The sequence below is a fragment of the Ambystoma mexicanum genome, chromosome 1p (genome assembly GCF_040938575.1).
Source record: "Ambystoma mexicanum isolate Mex_15411 chromosome 1p, UKY_AmexF1_1, whole genome shotgun sequence".
NCBI lineage: Eukaryota > Metazoa > Chordata > Amphibia > Caudata > Ambystomatidae > Ambystoma > Ambystoma mexicanum.
Genome location: NC_090921.1, coordinates 1,336,384,859 through 1,336,392,430, shown reverse-complemented (window position 1 = coordinate 1,336,392,430; position 7,572 = coordinate 1,336,384,859). Strand labels below are relative to the sequence as shown.

The following is a 7,572-nucleotide window of genomic DNA, read 5'->3' as shown; positions in this document are numbered from 1 at the left end:
GTGTACTTCACCACCAAAACTCCAAAACATGTATTCCTACTATGTGCAATCCAAAAATGTGGCATCCCTACCGTCGCCCCGCATGCCCTTGGTCATGCGGTAGGGGCTGGGGGAGCACCACATTTTCAATAGGCACGGCAGGTGCCCTACTGTTATTAAATGCGCTCTGCTTCCGAGAGCGGAGTGCATTTAATTTCAATAGTGCACCTGCCGTGCCTTCTCCGACTGCACCAGTTCGGCAGAGCCCTTGAAAGACTCCCCCAGCTGGCGTCGAAGGGAGATGGGGGGGGGGACTAAGGGCAGGGCGCCCCAGGTGGTCGCCCGGGCAGCCCCCCCTAAGGTCCTGAGTTCCTGCCCATCTCCTTTCGGGTGGGCATTCTTCTTTTAAGTGGCGGTTTTCGGAGTGTCGTCTTTTGCCGGCGGCATGAAAATTGTGTCACGTGAATGCCTACTAGTTCAGATCAAATCCCATATAAACAATACTCCTAATTGATCATTGTCCATCATGTAAATGGCACAAATTAAGAAAACTCCAAACCCCTGTGATCGTTCTGAAAACACGCTTACACTCAGTGTACAAATATGGAAACAAAACTCACTCAGTGAACACAACACAAAAGAAAACAAATGTTTTATTACAAAAGAAAATATATCCCTGCATCAAAGCAGCAGTACAAGGAAATACAGTGACATGTCAAGAGAATAATAAGCATCTCAGGTGAATGCAGTGAAAAGGGAGAAGACACAGAAAAGCAATGGTCAGAACCGAGAAACATGAGGAACAAGAAGCAGTAACTTCACATGCCTGATGACCACTACCCATCTTGGTACCCTAATTACACCAGGAAGCCTCCCAAGTGGCGCACGTCATAAGGAAACGCCTGCAGCCATGGAGCGAGCCCCATCCACCCGAACCAGTAGAAACAGGAGCTGGATCACACCGCCTCCACCCACCGCCATCTTACTCCGACAAGCTTCCTCTCAGAATAATTATACAGTGTCACAAGCCAGGAGAGATGAGCCACATTCTGCAGTCTGACAAAGCACCACAGGAGGAGGGGACACAATCAAACAAAGTACCACACTACAATGACAGCACAAACATACTGAGATACCAGCAAAATAAGGACCTTGTATACAACCTCCTGTACACAACTAAGAATGGTAGAACACTTAAAAAAAGTGTGTCATGTCAACAGATATAAAATTGCTCACTGCACTATGGCATAATACAACTTTACTTGATTTAATTTATACAGGTGGAGCCAGAAAATGTCCCAGAGGCAAATGGGAGCCCAGAACTCCCTTTATGAGTCATAGGTGGCTCTTTCGGTATCTGCACCTATTTCCCCTGACCTCTAGGAGTAGTGAGAACCCTGACTGGTACTCTGACTATCCCCAAGGCTAGTGTTGGCATGGGCACAGCTACACCTATGTGCGCCACCCAAAGTCTTCCCCCTGGCAGAAACTGCCTGCTCAACACCTGTGTCTTCCCTCACAGAACTTGGTGCTATCACAGAGGCAGTCTGGCTAGTATCCTCCCATATACTTTCCACCACCGTGCTTGCGCCACTTCCCCTGCCCTCATATGCCCATGCAAAGTGTGACAGACCGGGGCGCATCAAGTACCATATAGAATATTTATGTATTTATTGTTTGCTTGTTAGGCACTTATACAATAAGAAAACACTGTTTCAAAGCACCCACAGGGCAGGGAGGGAGCAAGGGTGGGAAGTACATTAAAAACACAAAATGTAAGAGCAGTGGGGGAAAAAGATAGAAGGGACGAACCTACTATGCCTTGTGAGTATTCCGAATATGCGAGTGCAGCAAGGAAGAGGGAAGAGGGGGTAAGTGCTGGGGAGTCAGAGCTCATGGGTGAGCCCCATATGAAGTGCTAGGAATGTTGAGTGCTACACGGACTGGAGCCGTGTGAGGTGTAAGTGCGAACCTCCAGGGCGGAGGGTGTGCAGATGCAAGTGCTGTGGACAGACAGGAGCTGGGGAGAATTGATGTCAGAGGTCAGGGCCCTGGCGATGCATAAGGGCCCATGACATCGATTCAGCAACTGCGGGATTAGCAGAGGAGAGAAGAAGGGAAGGAGGAGGAACAGAGGAAAGTTTTAAGGAGCTTCTGGAATTTGAGAAGAGCTTGCTGAAGGCAGAGGGGGAGTGAGAGGCTATTCCATAGGAGGGAGCCTGCTGAGCAAAGTGAACAACCACCTGCCCTCTGTTTAGGAAAACACTTTACACACAAAGAGTTGGTGCCAGAGGAATGTACTGGTCTAGAGGGAGAGTATTTAGTGAGATTACATTGAAGATAGTGTGGTCCCTGGGCCCAGACAGCCTTGTGGATGATGCAGAGGGTTTTGAATGTAATCCGTGCAGCAACAGGAACCAGTGAAGACTTTTTAGTGCAGGAGAGAGGCGGCCCCTGGGCGTAAGGCCAAGGATAACTCTCACTATGACTGACCTCCAGATGTGCATTCTGTGGGTGTGGTGATTTATGGCACAGGCAAGCTGGACTATAGACCTGTTGAGCAGACATAGTCAATGTATTGAGCAATATATTTCCCAGGTACAGATGGTTGGCTCCCACACTCACTACGCTGGCGCCTGAATAGAAGCTGGGAAACTGTATCTGGCTGTCCTCATGCACCAGTGGCGTGTCGAGCGGGTGGCACATGCTACCCCTGGAATCTGATTGGCCACCACAGGTGACACTCCATTATCCTAAACTATGATCATTATGTGTGTGTGCACTCATACTTCATGCCACCCCTGCATAAGTCAGTGCCCCACAATACATTCTTTACACCTTAAAACACAACCTTTCCCTCTATACAGACAAGTGACTGGACATGGCCCATGAGCTGGTTGTCATTGCCTGTGTTTCCTGTTACATTACATCCCTAAATCCTCTATGGACCCATCTTTGTTCTACGCTGCTGCCTCCACAGCCAGTGTGACACGTCTCTGAAGCTCAACCTGTCCCTTGCATGACGTACCCCAATAGCTGCCCCTCTCCTGCCTCTGGTAATGGCGCATCCCTTTGGGCTCCCCATCATTGCTGTCCTCTCTAATCATTATGTGGTCTAGGGTACAAGTTCCCTCGTCTCCCTGGCCTACAGTGCTCCCCAACCTAGCAAGGGGAGTCAGAAATGTTGGCACCATGACCTGTGTCTGTGCCTGTTGACCCAGGCAGAGCACAACACTGTGACTCACAATTCCTAATGACCCCATTCCCATGGGATCAGGGGGTCCGCTGTGTTCATCCACTCAGGGCCGGCCCAAGGCATGGGCAGTCTTTGCCGTCGACCTGGGCCTAGCGCTCTTGGGGGCCCTGCATCCACCAGCTGCAGCGAGTTCACCGAGTTTTTAACAGGGGCTTGCTGCTTATCACACCGTTTTAGCAGAACATTTAAATTCGAAGCTCTTCATAAGTGACTGTCCATTTAAGAACTATTGTTTTCCACAAGGCGTTCAAAGGTGTATTTTGAAAGCACACACAAACAAGCATTGGCAATGCCAACAGTTTGGGCTTTTGTGTGAACATTGGAAAGGCAATTGCCAGGCCTTGCCCTAGTGGTATTTACTGACCATTGATGGCAGCAGGTGCAAAATGGCGTGAGTACCTAGGCATGTAAGAGCCGTTCCTGGCAAATGCAGATTACTTATAAACAAGCCAAAACTGCTGGCTTTGCCAATGCTTGTTTTTAACAGGATTTCAGTGGAGGATACACATAGAGCTTATAAATCGAGTGGCTGAAGGCAGACTTGGTTAGGGCATTTTTATTGCACCACTAGCGTGTTTACAACTCCAATTAAGTCATTAACTCTCAGAAGGTGCTTTGAAAACACACTGGCAGACACTTTGAGTGCAATGTTTGATGGTAAGGCTTGTTTAAAGTGATTAAAGTGAGCTCAAAGAGGTCCCATAAGGAGGTATTTTGGGCGGGGACAGACAGGAACTGGGTGCTAATGGCCATGGTGATTAGCATGGCTATGGACAGCCAATGGGTGGGCATAAAAGCCGAAGAACACCTACAAGATGTGTGTCCTTCCATTGTCCCTGGTTGCTTAGACTACCAAAGCGCAGGCAAACACGGAGAAACAGAGACATCAGGCTCGGAAGCACAGAGTCCCGATTAGCTTACTGAGGACATACCGTGTGTAGCATGCGATTCCTGCGAGGTCCCCATGGCAACTTCCCTTAAAGAAGTGCTACTAACTTAGAGACTGCTTGCCACAGAAGTTCAATCAGAGTGCAAGCTGCCTTACATATAGGCTCTCCTGCAAGAAAGATGTACTGTCTCAAGAGACTGTCAGTTAGTGTAGAACCGGCACTACGTCCTAGATAGAGGGTTATTTATTTGAGTACTCCATTTGAGCCTAGGGAGGCCAGGAACTCTCCCCCACTAAGAATCAGTACCCCTTGCAACACAGAAGGGGACGACCTTCTATAATTCTCGGTCCTGAGGAAGGGGTAGCACAAATCATCCAGCCCCTAAAACATACAGCCAGCTGTTTAACACTTTCTACATGCAACAGTGTGGCGGCACAGTCTTTATTTGTCTAGCTGTGTCCTTTAAAAGGACCCCCACCAAAAAAAAAAATAAACACATTACCAATGGACTAATAAGTCGCACTCTAAGTACTGGAGCGTCACTCAAGTGGCCTCTTCTGCTGGTGGTGGCAAGGGTCACCCGGTGTGCATCACATAGATACAATAATGGGTAGCTAGGAATTGCACCGCTGCAACACATCGTGTTTATGATTATTTTGTACTCGGCTGTCTCAACTTCGGTCGCCTCCTAGGAGTGTAAACAAGGGCAATCTGTTTTCCTGCACTATGCACCTGAACAAACACGTCCCCTACATTTGTACAGCAATGATCTGACCCCTTACTAGTATCGTGAAGAGACGAAGCAGCTCCCATAGAGCGTCATTATCAATAAAAAAAAAATGAGAGCTTGTATGACCACTTTGGCCTCCACCACTAACGATATATATATAGTACAGCACATAACCCTTGTGGGGAGGGAGGCTTCAGGGGAGAGCTGCCACGTGAACTCTCCCACTTCCCAGGCCATGAGCAACCACACGACTTCTGTGGCGGTTCCAGAGAAAGGAGGCTACACTACAATGAATGAAACGGAAGCTATTGCCCCATGAGGACAGTCTAACATTAGTCAGGTAAGTTCCCACCTTTTTGATTTCGGGGGATCAGAATTTAAAGGGAACTAAATATGAATGCGAAAAACTAAAGGTAAGTAGGATTACCCCCCTTTCCAATGCCCAAAAGTTTGAGAAAGACAAGTGTTTACAAACTTAAACAAATACAGTTTGTTGTTGTGCTATGTAGAACCCAATACACGGGAGAAGAATCAAAAAACATTTTTTTTATATAGTATATGATTAAAAAAAGGCACATAGTGCCACAAATACAAAAAACAAATAACAAATAATGTTGCAAAAGGATATTCTAAAACCTTTTTAAACAAACAGGGTATGTTGCACACAATGAACATAATCAAAAGGGTATGCACAAAACAAGTTGTACATTCGTGACTACTTTGTTTGCATCAGTGATCCCACACACTATTAGTATGGGTATTACAGATAAATGTCGACATGTTTCGGCCTTATGATCATTTAGACACTATCCCTAGTGCCTCGCATTCATTCTTTGGGCCATCTTCAGGACACAATTTCTTCCACAAAGGTCGGTCAACGACTCTATACCCCACTTGATATTCAACGTGGTAAATTCTAAAAAGACATATGAAACATATACAATATATCAGAGAAGCATTTTAAATTGCATGGGTTCCGATTACAAACAGTTTGGCATTTGAGTAGCGCAATGCAACAGAAAGGCCAAATCAAAACATACAACAAGAGACACATTTTCACTCATGATTCAGCACGGAGGGCAAAGTAAGGTGATCTGTTTTAACCTCAGATACATATCACTGTTTCTGCACTCAACAAATGACAATTCCTTGCTTACTCTAGAACTTGAATAGGTTATTTCATTTTATTAATTATTTTTATATTTAAAAAAAACACGCACAAACATCTTATTGTACAGATCTTATGATCAAAACCAAGTACTTCTCTGTGTTCAATTCTCACTTACATGCACTTGCATCTATCTATGGCTGTATGGTAGCCCGTGGCTAGATGACAATAAGGACACGCTCCAAGGTCTCATATTGTTGTCGGCGTGGCTTACAGGAGAGAAGGGGCTTATCTGTGGTCAGTTCCCCAAGCATGACTCTGTCTTAATAACAATTCTTGCAAAATTTTGCATAATGCCAAAATTGTGTACGGATATATAAGGCTTTTATTTGTTTCCCAAAACTTAATCTACGCAGAAGGGTTCTGAGTGACAGAACAAGACACTAATAGGAGGACTGTACTTCGACTTGAAGATGGACCAATATCCATGTTCAATACCCACTCTCTACCTCAACAAAGCGACTCACTTACTTTTATGTGGTACTTCCAGGTTGTACACAGAAAAGGCAACCTGCTTATTTGAAGGCTGACTGGACACCTTGTGCTTAGGATGAGAGGCTACAGCGCGGCACGTTCCCAACACCGGGGCAACTTCCATGGTAGAGAAAAGAAAAGAAACAGAGGTCACTCTTTTTATCGGGCGTGCTGCACAATCAAGACATGTGTGTCCAACACGATTAAAGGAAGGATCTACTCGGTTAACTCAACTCACATTGCACAATCAACTGATTGTCTTAGTATACTGCATATATGGACTGGCGCCGCAAGGCTCGAATCACTTCAGATCAGCAGAATGGACAAAGTTCAGGGCAGACAAACACGGCCTTCTATAGAGATACGAAGTAATTCGAAAAATCTTTTATGTTTGAAAAAGTACAGATGTCTATATTCAAAAACCCGTTTCTAAAGTGTAGCAAAGAAAACAACCTCTACATATCAGGAATGATACGCAGGCAAAAACAGGGCGGTGTGTCTCGCCCAGATAAGTCGTCGGACCGGCAGATATTGGGCAGCAAGAACTCGAGTGTTGATATTCTCAAGATCAGCTTCACCAAACAAAAGACGTATACGTGCGCTCGCAAGTATGCTTCCAAACTCTAAAAGTAAAAGAAAGCAATTCCAATTAACAAAAACCCTGTAGCGATCTCCGTGGAGGCAGAGCATAACATGCCAACATCTGGTCAACACTGTGCCAAATGCCTGGACACCTTACAGGGGGAGCAGGGAGGCGGAGGCTCTCACCTAATGCTCGTAGCTGCTCTGGTGCCGAAATGAGGCTTACCGGACTGCGGCCGTGGTTTTGAAAATACTGCAAGGTCACATGACGCGTGTAATTACACGCAGCTGTGGAAGCACAACTGTGAAAACATTGCGGAAAAGAAGGGCTGCAAGGCTACCGTATATATCTTAGAAGGCGCATGTAGCAAATATTCTACGCGTGCTTATGGCATAGAATGGAAAATATATTGTGCATAGTTATCCTGTTTAGGCACAGAAGTGTCGGGTTTCCAGCATGTAAGCCAACGCACTGGCCATTAAGTCTGACCAA

At 46.0% G+C, this 7,572-nt stretch overlaps 1 long non-coding RNA gene across 1 annotated transcript; it reads right to left on the bottom strand.

Moving 5' to 3' along the window:
• Positions 1 to 614: 614 nt before the first annotated feature.
• LOC138453834 (uncharacterized) lies at positions 615 to 7,274 on the bottom strand. Its single transcript, XR_011260542.1, has 3 exons — positions 6,736 to 7,274; positions 6,495 to 6,614; positions 615 to 5,771 (listed from the first exon to the last, which is right to left on the bottom strand). It is a non-coding gene; the product is annotated as an uncharacterized lncRNA (long non-coding RNA).
• Between the last annotated feature and the right edge of the window lie 298 nt (positions 7,275 to 7,572).